General features: G+C 47.0%; 1 protein-coding gene across 1 annotated transcript in view; it reads left to right on the top strand.

Annotated features, from left to right (window-relative positions):
• Positions 1-3,456: 3,456 nt before the first annotated feature.
• Positions 3,457-13,479, top strand: part of Fam110b (family with sequence similarity 110 member B) — a 126,707-nt gene continuing 116,684 nt past the window's right edge. Inside the window, exon 1 of the mRNA XM_026786733.1 lies at positions 3,457-3,731. The gene's annotated coding sequence lies outside the window, so the exon portion shown is untranslated. The remainder of the gene's footprint in view (positions 3,732-13,479) is intronic.

A 13,479-nucleotide genomic window follows, 5' to 3' on the forward strand; every position in this document is an offset into this window, starting at 1 on the left:
CTCAGCAAAACGTTGACAATGTAAATGCTTTTTACTTAATTTGGGCCAGTCAGCGGGGCAGCCATCAGCCACATGTGGTTACTGAACACTTGAAAAAAAAATAGCTACTGTGGCTAAGAAAAAGTTTAAATCATCGACATTTAAAATCAAAAGTCTAATTGAGTGAATCAAAATTAAACTCAAGGGATTTAGATGTGTTGAAACTTAACTCATGTATGTGCCAGTGGTCTCTTGTGGTTAGACTGCCTCACTGGAGAGATGATTTGTGGGATCCGTGAGCAAGTTTGGTTTAGAGTAAAAGATATATGGGACTATGGGTCACATGGGTCAGCCCATAAATCTTCTAAATAACTCTAACCTTAGATATGTCACTCACCATTCCTTGGCCTGAATGTCTTCACAAAATGGACATCATAATATTTATGTTTAGTGGCCTGTGTCAACTAAAAACAAAGCGTGTGACTTGCCTAACAGACTAAGTACTTAGGAGACAGCAGCTATTGGAGCTAAGCTAGGTCCTGGATGCTGTCTGCACACACCCATTTCCATCCTGAGCATCTGCAGGAGTGCAAAGTAAACTGTGAGCCCGAAGCACTGGATAAACCCGGGGCCGTGACCAACCATGAACTGACCACCGACACAGTCTTCCCATCTCTGGTTGCTGGCCGCTGGCCTTTCTCTCTTGGGGTATGGCTTCTAACCCATCCCCCTACTCCTGAAATGCATTCCTCTCCTCCTGTTTTTTCTATAACTTCAAAATAACTGTTGAAGAGAAAAGACAAATAGGGTTCATGCAACTGATAGCTTTAATTTTACATACAATCCAAAGTTAGAGGAGTCTGGTCTGAGCGCTGAGGCTTTTCCATAGAAGGAAAAGCACAAGTTAACCTCAAGCAACAATCACACACTCTTGAGAGAAGTCAAAAATAAGCTTTTGCATCATGCTTATCTTCTCCTGGTTCAGGTAAGTTTGAAACCAGACAGAAACCATTCTGTGATACTGTGCTCCTAGGGGAAGTTCTGGACAAAAAGAGCTTGCCTGAGCCCATCCTACGTAGAACTTACGGGGCCCTGTCAATGGTGTTGGAGAACTCACTTGTTTGGTTGAGGTTCTCCTTGGAGAATCATAAACACTCGCTCAGATACTCCTGGACTGGGCTTGCACACCCTGGCTCTTTTTGGTTGCCTGGAAGCTGCTGAGTCATGATTTCTTCCATGCCTCTCCTGCGCGAGGCACATCTGTTTACAGTACATTGGTTTTCAGCTCACGGGCCTCTATATTTTTAAAATTTCACTAGTGATTGAAAGACGTTCTCACTGACACAGAGAAACAAGGGCCCTGATCTCTCCTTTTAGATGTCATATTATTCTCCCACACGAAATAAATCCAGCAATCAGGCTGCGGCTGCTGCTGCTGCTGAGAACTGCCTCTGAAAATGCTTGTCTGAGTACTTTCAGAGACAAAAACCTTTGTGAGGCAAATGAATCCCACACAGAGGCCCATGGCCCACTTCCCTGGGACCATACATACTTGGGCACAGGAACATTCCTCGCTCAAAGGTTAGCCTTCTCAGTCCCCAGAAGAACAGAGTAGCCCCGCAGATTTGGTCTGGAAAAGACAAATCCTGGATGAGTAGACAGTGGGAACTAGTAAAAGTACATCTTATTGTGCTAACTGAGAAGACAGGAAACTTACTAGGAGGTTCTGGTTATGACATTATTGCTTGCCTCTTGTTCTCTGGCCACATGTCTTTATGGGTTCGCATTTATGGTAAGAATAATATGGGTCCATTAATTCTGCACTGAAAGTAAGATGACCATCAATGAGAACCTTAATCCTATTTAAACCCAGCAGTGTGTTTAAGTGACTTTTAGGCTTATACTTCATTATCAAGAAATACTTTGATTTGGGCAACACCAAAACTAGAAGTCACTAGTTATGTTTCTGATTTCCAAAGCACAGGATAATCTTTTTTGTTGTTGTTGTTTTGTTTGTTTGGTTTTGGTTTTTTTGAGACAGGATTTTGCTGTAGCTATCAAGCCTGTCCTGAAACTAGCTCTTGTAGACCAGGTTGGCCTCGAACTCACAGGGATCCTCCTGCCTCTGCCTCCCGGATTAAAGGCGTGGGCCACCACCGCTAATCTTTTAAGATTTTGTAAGTCAACATTTTGACAAGGAGCCTATGGCAGCACTTCCTGAGCAAGAAAGGCAATTCACGGTGCACATCCTTAGACACCTGTCCAGATGTCTATACCTTCAGATAGGGCTTTGCGAATTTGGTTGATATGTGGGTTTCTCTGGCTTTCTTGGTTAAGGTTTTCTTCTGACTTGGCTTTGTTCTTTGGTGGGATACACTCAGCTGCTGCAGGCTTACCTGACACAGTTAGGAGAAAGAGCCATGATTCTTCCTGAGTGGATGATGTCCTCTGGTCTCCCATCTCCATGTCCGGGGGACAGGATAAACTTTCCTTGGCTATCCTGGGCACCTGAAATGGAGGTTTGTGTCTCATACACAATGGGTTGAGGCAAGGAGCAAATAAAGGCCAGGAAAAAAGTAAGCAAAATTGTGTGTGTGTGTGTGTGTGTGTGTGTGTGTGTGTGTGTGTTGGGGGTGGCTGGGAGGGTCTGCTCTGGCCAGAAACTGCCTGCCTGCATTTGCTATGGTAATGATGAAAAATAGCTGTCACTGGGGTTGGAGCAGGAATGGAGGCTACAGTGTAATTTGCTGACAAGGAACTCATTTGCATGCCAAAGTTCCACTCAAAGCCTAGCGTTATGTCACTTATTAACACAATACTCTTGTAAATAGGCAGAAATTTACTATGGAAATCTGACTTTTAGTTTATAATTTCTGAACTAGAAGGAATTAAGAGCTGAATAATTTAAATGATCTTTCCGAGAAAAACCATACAAATGTCAAAGTACTAAGGGTTAAAAACTGAGACATTTTGCTTAATATTTTTGAGAGAAATATATTTTGACCCCGCAAACTCCTTTAAATTCGGTCATTTGGATAAGCATGGATTTTAACTTTTAGATTTTTCTATTAGCTAAGCTCAGACTGTGCTTACTCTTACTGAATGCTTCCTGCCTATGGAGAACACCCTGCTACCAACCACGTGGAGTCAGATGGGCGCCAAGATCTTCAAGCAGGAGCTATCAGGTGGGCTCATCGCATCTGCATACAGGTTCTGGGTACCAAAGCACAGACTGGTCTGTACTGTCGTGGCGTGGAAGAGTCATATCCCTGGTAGCTTCTCAGGGATGGCAGCAGTGGGGCACAGGGTGGGCGTGGGGCTCATGGAAGCAGGGAGGGGCACATGTGGGCGGGGTACATGTGGGGGGGCGGGGAGGAGAGCAGGCTGCGGAGGGGGTGGGGCGGGAAGGTGGGCTGGGGGCGGGGCGCTCCTGGGGGCGTGCCGGCTGCGTGGTGACAGGAGCTCTGGGCCGCTGCCACTGGCTCCAAGTTCCCTCCCCAGCTCTCCGGCGGAGCCTGCCTGAGCCCGCCCCTCTGTGCTGAGGTGCAAACGCGGCGGCGGTCAGCCCAGCCCTCCGTTGCCGCGCGGTCTAGGCCCGTTCGGCCCCTGGGGTCCACTCGGATCCGGCGGTGAGGACCCGGCGGCCGCTTCACGTCGGCCTGCAGTGCCCCGCGGGGCCCAAGCTCCTCCTCGCCGTCTCCGGAGCCTGGTGCCGGGCCTGGCCGCCTTGCAGGGGCGGGAGCGCGGCGAAGGTAAGTTGGGGCGCTGGCGGCTGGAGAGTTCGGCTCAGAGTCCTGCTCCGACCGGGCCAGGGCGTCTGGAATCCCGGCCCTGCTGTCCGCTCTGCGCCCGGCTGCGAGCCCCGGGCTGGCGGCGAGGCCGAGGCTGGGAAGGAACGCTAGCTGCTGAGGAGAGGGTGGGTGAGGAGGCGGCGGTCCCTGCCCCTCTCCGTACTGCGTCCCCATGCTGGGCATCCCGTGGGCGCGCCAGTGGGCTGCTAGTTCCTGCGGGAATGCAGATCCCAGGGCTTTGAAAGTTTGTTTGCACCCCCCCCCCCCAAGCACACCACACACACCCTCCAGTCCTCCCACAGCTCGGTTGCCTCTTCTTTCTTTGAAAGCATGCAGGTTGGGAATAGATAAAATTGGTCCTGGCTCACTCTTGTCCCTGTCACCTAGCGCCACTCAGTACTTGGCGACAATGCCAGGCTGTGGGCAGCTGGGTGTCTGCGCTGCCCTCCTTTTGTTAGAGCCTGACGGTGTAAACGGCAGTGGCCAGTCTCTGCATCCTGGCTAGTGGAGAAGGAAGAGGAGATAACTTTGCTTTATTACTTCCCAAAGTGGGAATAAAACCACCTGACGCCCAGCTTTTTTTTTTTTTAACCCTTTCAAGCTGCTATTCGGATTTATTGAACGCCACTCTCTCTCCAAGAAAGAACAGGCGTTCTTTCCTGCCTAAGATTCAGACAAACTCCGGGTTTCCCCACAGCCAAGTTATGTCCTGTGCAAATCTGGCGCACATCTGTGACAACAGTGCCTGGCTGGCTTGCGAGGACCGCCGAGTCTATTTTTACAGAGAAGGGTATGACAGCCGAATCAGCATTTTTTCAGTATGAATAATACGACTTCCATTTTCATTTCCTCTGTTGGTGCTAAAGAGTTATTTAGCACCCACCATGCTAAGTCATGTGACCGTACTGGGTAGTTGCTGTTGTTATTGTTTGTGTTCATTTTGTGCTATTGAGACCTGCTCATTCAAATGAGGTATTTATTACGCATCGCTATTTAAAGATAAGGGTAGGCTGATGGTAACACGCCATTGATCTGCCCCATTACATTTAATCTGTAACAGTTCTTGGATCGTTCACCTTAAAATCATGAATTAAACACAGGGATGGCATTGCTTCTTGAGCCCGAAAATCTGCAAAGGCCTTAATATAGGCCGTGGAAGCAGAGCTAGGAAAATACCAGCTATATTTATTTTTGTTTTTATTTTCAATTCATGTTCTTGGTGTTCAGGAAAAAAAAATGTTTCTTTTGTTTGTTTCCACCCCAGATCTTTTACAGCATGCTCTATTTTGAGTCTGTGATTTAATTTTAGATCAGAATTGAGATTGGGTTGTTTGTAGCAGACTGACAAGCTCCTGGCTGTGTCTCCTCAGTGTCTGGGAAGAGAGGATTTGTTACTGGTTGGGTCTCTGAGACTGAATCCAGTCACGGCTTAGTGGGTTTCATGATGAGAACTGGTTGTTTCTAAGGGGCCTCATGGTCTGTGAAGGGCTTACACGGAAGGGAAAACCTCTGTTTTGAACCTCATCCCCAGATCACCCCTTCTCAAGGTATAGCATGGTGATTTCAATTTCTAGTTAAAATACCCACGTTGTCATAGTGTTCGTTAACCCTCTTCATTCCTATCATTAATGAAAGATGAATGTATTCGCTGTGTGACCACCTGCTCGGAGAATGTCTTGACTCTAGCTTTAAGACCTTAGGATCAAGATCTAAAGCCTAAACAGTTGAGAAAAATAAAACTACCCACTTGCCGTTCGCAGTAACCAGAAGATGGTGCTCACAACTTGGAGAGCTGATGTGTTCGTCAGCTAGCTGTCAGTCCACCCTCTGGCTCCATCATTGACTTTGAAGTGGCAGTCTTTTTCATTTTTCAATGTTTTCAAGTCTTGCGGTCCTCCCAGAAGTGGCGCTGCTGTAAGTACAGCCCAGGACCAGTAGGTGGTGCTGTGGGGAGCTCTGGGAGCCCAGTCACAGCACAGGTATGCTTCAAGAAAACCAGGGATTGATTAATCCGCACCAGTGTTTGTCTCTCTGTGAGAAACCCACGATGCAGACACCGGCCTGCACCCGTCTCCTCTTCTGCTTTCAAATCTTTTGGGCATTTGCCTGGAGAATGTTTTCTCTTTGAGAGCCCTGTAATGTTCTGGATGTTCAGTAAACGTTGCTTATGAAAATCATTTCTGTACTCTGCCCTTTTGTTTCTCCACCTTAAACTTAGGTGGAATCACCTAAGCCAAGAGCCTCTTCAGCTCCCCTCGACTTTTTGTTTTTCTGATATGCACCTTCAACAGAGAAAAATAAATGACAAGGTGCCTATTAACAGTTTGAATTAACCCAGGGAAGCCTGTCTTAGGGTCTGTGCCCCTCCCACCCCCCCTCTTTTTTCTTTGTATTGTTATTGCTTCTTATCATTTTTTTTTTTTTGGATCCTGGCATGTTGTAATGAGAGTTGATGTCAAGGTGATGACTGAATTTATTCTGTCCTGCTGGGATCCAGGCTGTGTGAGCACCCAGGCTAGGAAGTAGTAAGTGCACACAGGAGAGGGTTCTCTGGCCCCTCATCGGTTATCTCTGAAGGCCAGTGAGCAGCTTATCTCTAGACTTTCTCCTACTTCTCTAACAGCCAATAGCTTTGCTGTTATCTGCTTTCTGTGAGCGAATCGCATGCCTCGTCCAACTCATAGCTAATAAACAGTGAGATGTGTTTAGGTACCAGAGCCCAGGGAGGAAAAGCCTTTGCTCCCCTTTGGCGGCTGGAGCTGCCTGCTCCTTTCTCCCCGGCTTTGGTATCAAGAAATCTCATCACTCAGGGATGGGGTCTGGGTTTTCTGGTTAGCGCTTGGTCATCAAACAGTCCAAAACTAGGAGAAATTCAGCTTTTTTTTTTTTTTCTCTTTAGCCCCAGAGGAATGTCATAATGCATGACAAAGGTGACCTGCTTTAGGAGGTGAGGATGCAGCTGAGTGTCTTTGAATTAGATAAAAGGCTAATAAAGATGGCTGAACCATTGGGTCTGTTTGGGGGGTCTGCTCATGATAGCCCCAGCTCTCCATTTAGCCTTATGAAGCCCCCTCCCTCCGTGAGCTTGTTTATGAGTCCTGTCCCTCCGTGAGCTTGTTTATGAGAATCGCTTTCATCTGCTAGATAGGACGGTGAAGGTCGAAGCAAATCTCTGCTCTGTTTTACAGTCCCTGCATATTTTGTTCTGCTCTGTTTTACAGTCCCTGCATATTTTGTTCGACAGTTGAGGCAGACTAACTTAATGGGTTTTCTTTTTGTTTGTTTTTGTTTTTGATGGTTGGTGTTTCTGAGTCGACCACCCTACAGGAACACAAATAGTGATATAAACAAGCAGTACTCAGGGACCCTTGAAAAGAGCGGGTGACCCAGTGTTGGCCTGCGACTCTGGGCCATGAAAGGTCTCACATGGAATGATGAACACCGAGAAACTGAACGATAGCTGTGGGGATGTATCTTCTCATCGTCCATACCGATACGAGCCAACCTTTTCTCCTCTGCCAACGTCCTTTCTCATCTTGTTTGTAAACGACTTGGGCAGGTTTCTTGCGATATGAAATTAATAAACACACACAACCCATCTGCCTCTTTTGACATCTTCGCCTTCTTCCTGTGCATGAGAAGGGACTGAGGAGGACCTTAATCTTTTTCACGTGATGCAGTTTCTCTCATGAGTAGACATATCTCCTGTGTATAAGATATATCTCTTTTGAGCTTTGACCTCCCTCCCCTCGTCTTATGAGGGGGCTACATAAGGACTTATACTTATGAGCCTTGATTACCCCGCCCCCTCCTTTTAAAGCTTAGTAGCCAAACAAATTGCTTCCTTTTTTTCTCCCTCCCAGCATTGGGGGGGGGGCACAATAACACAATTTTCAGTTGCTACTAGAGTGGGAATTTTAAAATTGTAAACATTTTGGATACAGACTCAAAGAACACCTCAGCTCGAGGAAACTGTCATTTAGCAGACTGGTTTCTGGAAGAGTCGTAAGAATTCTATGGTGGGGTTTGTGCACCAGGCCAAGATCAGTGTGGTTTGAAATTGTCCAGTTCCTGATAAGGACTTTGAAAACACAATCCTAAGCCATCGGGATTTTCGGGTGTTTGTGTTGTAACGAAAAGCAGGTTTGTTTTTTTTCCCCTCCTCCTGATATTACATGGTTTTTTTCATCTTTTTAGATGTCTTCTTAAAGAAGGATCATGGGTAGTACTTCAAAATAACCCTTCTTGCCAATGGTGTTTTGGTTCCATAAACTTAGTAATAAAAAATAAATAATTATACAAAAGAATATAGTTAATATTTTCTCTTATTATGGTTACTATATTAAAAATTATTTGCAGAGATTTATTGTGTGCCAGGAATTTTTTTTTTTTTTTATAAACACTAGCCAGGAAAGACGTAGTTAGTCCCTGCCTGTTCCTGGCTTGTATTATGAATTGCTTTTCCTTTAACTCTGAGTCCTGTAGCTATGATTCAGTATCTGACAAAGGCAATTTAGAGGAGAAAGATTTATTTGGCTCAGAATTCCAGGGAAGTCGGAGAGGCACAGCCTGAGGCAGCCGGTCACATTGCAACTACAGCTGGGAAGCAGGAGGTGGGAGCTTCTGCTCCTCTGGCTTTCTCCATCAACGCAGTCAGGAACGGAAGCCCGGGGAATGGTGCTGCCCTCATGTGCGGTCGGTTTCCCCGCCTCATCTGACTGTAGATCAAGTGCCTACTTCACAGTTACGCTCAGAAGCCAACCTAGCCTCAACAAGCCCTGTTGGTGTGATTGAAGCACTTTGCTTTGGCTATTCCAGACCCTGTCAATAATCAAAACTAACCTCAGGAGGCTTTAGAAGGCAAACTGAGGAGACAGACAATAAATTAAATCAGTCGTGTTTCTAAGCTGTGACCCTGCAATGCTATTCCTCATGTTGTGGTGACCCCCAATCCTAAAACTATTTTCATTGCTGCTTCATGATTGTAGTGTGGCTACTTCTACGAATTGTACTGTGAGTGTCTGATATGTAGGATATCTGCTATGTGACCCTGAAAGAGGTCTCGGTCTGTGGGTTGAGAACCGCTGAGTTAAGTGAATATACAAAAACCCAACTTACAGGAATCACAAGTAGGACTGGGAATGGTGGGGGCTTACCACCTGGGCTGTGTGGCTTTAGAGAGTCTCATTGGGAACTCGAGTGAGTGTGATCATTAAAAGTAAATCAACAAGGCAACAGTTGAAGGATGCTTGGTCATAGGGATGGCTTATGCAAAGGCCCTGTGATAGCCAGAACTCCTTCTACCCTTGTAATAAGAAGCAAAGGAATCAGGTCACCTGGTGGCCTTGTAGACCACAGTCTCTCTCTGCCTCTCTGTCTCTGTCTCGTGTGTGTGTGTGTGTGTGTGTGTGTGTGTGTGTGTGTGTGCTCACATGTGTGCGTTCCATTTGCTCCGTATGTAAGGAGCTGGTGGATTGATCCTGAGGGGACCTGGCTTTAATGTCCCCATTTGGAAACTCAGTTGTGGGGAAGGGGACAGACAGTGGTGGAAGCATCAAGCCATTACCAAGGAATTGGGGTGGGGGGCCTGGCGTCGTGGACTTCTCCTCCTCACCTGACACACCTCTGACTTTGAGACAGAATGTCCCTTTCCATGCCTGCCGCTGGGACAGAACTGTTGTGTCACATGGACTGGGGTCCTGGTTTCAGGTCACGAGACAGGAAAGCATGTATGCATTGCAATCAGAGACATGCAGCCTGTTCTGCAGATCGAACTGCGGGGACTTGCTGGCCTGTACTTACAGTGTGTCACTGACTGAAGTGAATGAAGCCCTGTGTTTGGGAGGACAACGAGCAAGGTCAGGCCTTGAGGAAGCACCTGCCTGCCACTCAGAAACTGCTGCAAAAAACGGCACTGGGCGTGAAGACTGCAGTGCGCTTCCCATACACATGAGAGAGATGCGCATTGCATTTACGTCGAGACGGTTGCTATCACGGAGACCAGGAATCTGGCAATGCCAGATTTGCCGTGTTTCAGGGAGTTTCTCACTCTCTGTGTGTCTGGGTTCTAGGCAGTGCCTGTGACTGGCCCTGAGTAGAGACAGACCCGGGAGATCCACACTGTTGCTGTTAAGTCACTGGGCAGGCTGAGGCCCTGGCAATCCCAGGTCAGAAGTATACTTGTAGCCAGCAAACAGCAAGTAGGTTCCTTGAGAAGAGGGAGAGTCTCCCAGTCCAATCAGTGTAGGTACAGCTGGCTCTGAGAAGTCCAGCTAGTCACCCGAGCCTGCAAGACCTCTGTTCCTTGTCTTTACCATGGGAATGACTGCCCTACCTACTTCCAAAACCATTGTGGAAGTTAGATGAGAAGCTTACCGAGTTCAGAACTCCTGCCTTTCTCTCTTATGGATTCCGTGCCTTAGTCCTTCCCAGTCATATGACCTCATCATATGGGCCACAGGACAGAACTTACAGTATCCTGTTGGCCATGACTGCCAAAGTTGGGGTAGCAGCCCTGTTCTCAGCTACTTTGGTGGATTTCACAGATTCCTCTTCTCCCTAACCCAGACTTCACATGCATTTTGTTGGTGTGTTGAGTGAGCCTTGGCCAGAGCTGCTCACTTTTGAGATGCAGGTTGTGAAGGGCCTGGTACTGTGGTTGGCCAAATAGTGCCTGCTGCACTGCCCTGCTGCTGGCAAGGAGGCCCTCATCCTCTGGGATCTTGGTAACACAACCCAAAAGCTCAATGTCAAGTGGTGATCTCTGTCACAGCTGCGAAGTGACTGACTTTTCAGATGAGGTATGCATACGTGTTCTTCACAGTCAGGGAGCAGAGAGGCTGGAGGGAAGAAGAGGTTGTGCTTAGGAGCAAGGGCCTTTTGGGGGGCAGCGAATTTGCCATGGCTTATAAGAAACTAAGGATTGTTTGTTCTCTGAGCTGAATGTTGCTACAGGTCACCTGAGGCCCGTGTTTCTGCTTACAGATACCCAATTGTTAGATAATAAAATCCCAGGAGGGGGATGGTGAAAGATCCCTCCCATCTCTTCCAGAGGATCTAAGCTGGGCTCCAAGCACACATATCAGGGGACCTGTAACTCCAACTCCAGGAAATGTGATGGCCTCTTCTGGCCTCCAGGGGCACGCACACACATATACAGCTACCCATAAATAACAGTAATAAAAAGGTTGAAAAGCAGCAGGAGTCAAGGTGGGGGGAAGTGTCACCTGTGTGAAAGTGGCCGACCCAAAGCAGTGGAGCATTCCTGTCAGCTGCTACTCCGGACTGGGGGTTTTCTTCCCCAGTTCCTGCTTCCTAGTTTCCTGTCACTTTTAGGGACTGTCTCTCATTGCTGTTACCAGCTGGTGCTTTGTTTGAAATGCTCTCATAGCTTTGAAAAGGAAATACTTCTTTTAGAAATAACGACGTTTGTGTCATCTTTAACCCTTTAGTCTTTCTAAGGGTTTACCGGTTGCTTGTTGCATACTTTCTTTCAATGGGAAGTTTGGTGAGTAAAACACAAAGTTCAGAGCCCCATGCAGACACGCCATAATCACGGATGTGCACACATGTACACACTGAGTCACCACACACATGCCGCCACATTCATCACCTTTCTGTCCGTGCCTTACCAAGGGCCACCATTCCCATTCTTTTGGAAACAGCTTGAGTTGGAGACACATGCTTAGTATGCAGAGGTCCCCGGTGCTACCCGCACGCAGCACTGCAAAACTATGAATAATAAACTTCGGAAACTGGGCACATGGTAAGTGGGGACTAGTGGCAGATGATGATTGTGTGTGTGTGTGTGTGTGTGTGTGTGTGTGTGTGTGTGTGTGTATTTTCATTGGTAAAGAAACACTGTTGAACTGGGAGGCTCTTTGTAGATTTGCTTGTGCTTTTGTGCATTTAAAAACCCTTTTAACCTCTCACTACCCTGTGTTCTTTCAAATGATCAATAATTGAAACGCTGTGTTTCTGTTGGGGTTTTTTGTTTGTTTTTTGTTTTTGTTTTTTTGAGACAGGGTTTCTCTGTAGCTTTGGAACCTGTCCTGGAACTGGCTCTTGTTGACCAGGCTGGCCTCGAACTCACAGAGATCCAACCTACCTTTGACTCCCAGTGCTGGGTATGGCCTGTGTCATCACCTCCTGGTGGGACTTTGTTCTTGTGTGGTGGCCATGGGTGACTGGTTGTTGATGCTCTGCAGTGCCTGGGACTCCAATATGGCTGCATGCCTGGCTGTGGGACCCAGCCAAACCATTCTGTGTGGCCAAGGTGGCTTTCAGCTTTCAGTTTCTGCTTTTAAGTTTCTGACTGCGCAGAAACTTAGTTCTTTGATTTATTAAATATTTTATTAATTTATTTTTATAGCTTGTAGTAAGTAGGGGAGAATATTATCACTATAAAATATATATTTTGCAGGTACTTGAAATATTCTTAAATAGTATCAAGAAAGATTTGTGGGCTATTGGAATTGCTTGAATTTAAAAAAACAACAAAACTAAATAAACAAATAAAAACACCCATTTCTTTAGAGGTGGTGAGAGTCCACTCCTGCCAGATTGGGGGCGAGGGAGGAAAGGAGAGAGAGGTATGTGTGTTGGGGGGAGAGATTGCTCTGTGTTCAATGTGAGCATCCATGCTTCATTTTTTTCTCTTTTTCTTTTCTTTTTTTCCCCCCAGCAGAACTGGCTCTGCCTTCCCATCAGTGTGATGTGTTTCAGCTCACGTGACTTTTCCTGCCTTGCTTATCTGCTTTCTCCTGCGGTTACTCTCCTTTCAACATTCTCTAGCACTGGACTGGGCTGTTTTCCTTGTTAATCCCCAACCGCTCTTTCCCCTGAGGGTTTTCTGGAGCCATTTCTCTGATTCTTAGGTACTGAGAGTGGGCAATAAAGAAACCACATCACAGGAACTTTTAATTAATGCACCACACAGGAACTAATCGTTGTGGGTTGTGTGTCTGAAATACTTAGGTATCTTCGCCTTACTTCCAGTTTTGCATTTTAACTACCTGACAGCCTTAATGCCCGTGCCTTGCAGCAGTCAGGGCTTTACAGGAAAGCAGAGCCAGTGTCTAATACAATATAAGGAAGAAGCTCCTGAGACTAGGGAGGCTGACATGTCCCACAGGCTGCTGTCTACACACCGGGGAAACAAGGGCCACCAGAAGTGTGGGTACCAGACCAAGGTCAGGCTAACAGATGGCTCAGCTCCAGCAGCCAGGCAGAGAGTGAACTGGGGAAGAGTGTGAGTGAGTTCAATCTTCTTGCACCCTTTTGTTCTGTGTGGTCGGCCAACTGCTGTACCTAAGTCCCCCAGTTCAGTGATACCCTCTTCTGAAAACACTAATGCAGAGCTGAAGTTTCTGGGTACCCTGTAGTTCATTCCGATCACCTTCTAACCATTGCTCTCGAGTACCTCCGGTGTGATCAGTGTGCCTCACTAATTAGGTGAATGTTTTAAAATCATCCTGGGAAGATGTAGTTTTCCCAGTCTGTTAAAATGGGCCAACTAGGTCCCCTAAGTCTCGGTCCTCTGGAGACCTTCTGGGCTGTTGTGCTGCAGCTCTTCCTTTCCTCCAGCACATCTGCTGTGAACTCAGCTGATGGCTGCATCTTAGAGCTGCTCTCAGCCGATGACTGCATCTTAGAGCTGCTCTCAGCCGATGACTGCATCTTACAGAGCTGCTCTCAGCCGATGGCTGCA

Source organism: Microtus ochrogaster, linkage group LG5 (genome assembly GCF_000317375.1).
Source record: "Microtus ochrogaster isolate Prairie Vole_2 linkage group LG5, MicOch1.0, whole genome shotgun sequence".
Lineage (NCBI taxonomy): Eukaryota > Metazoa > Chordata > Mammalia > Rodentia > Cricetidae > Microtus > Microtus ochrogaster.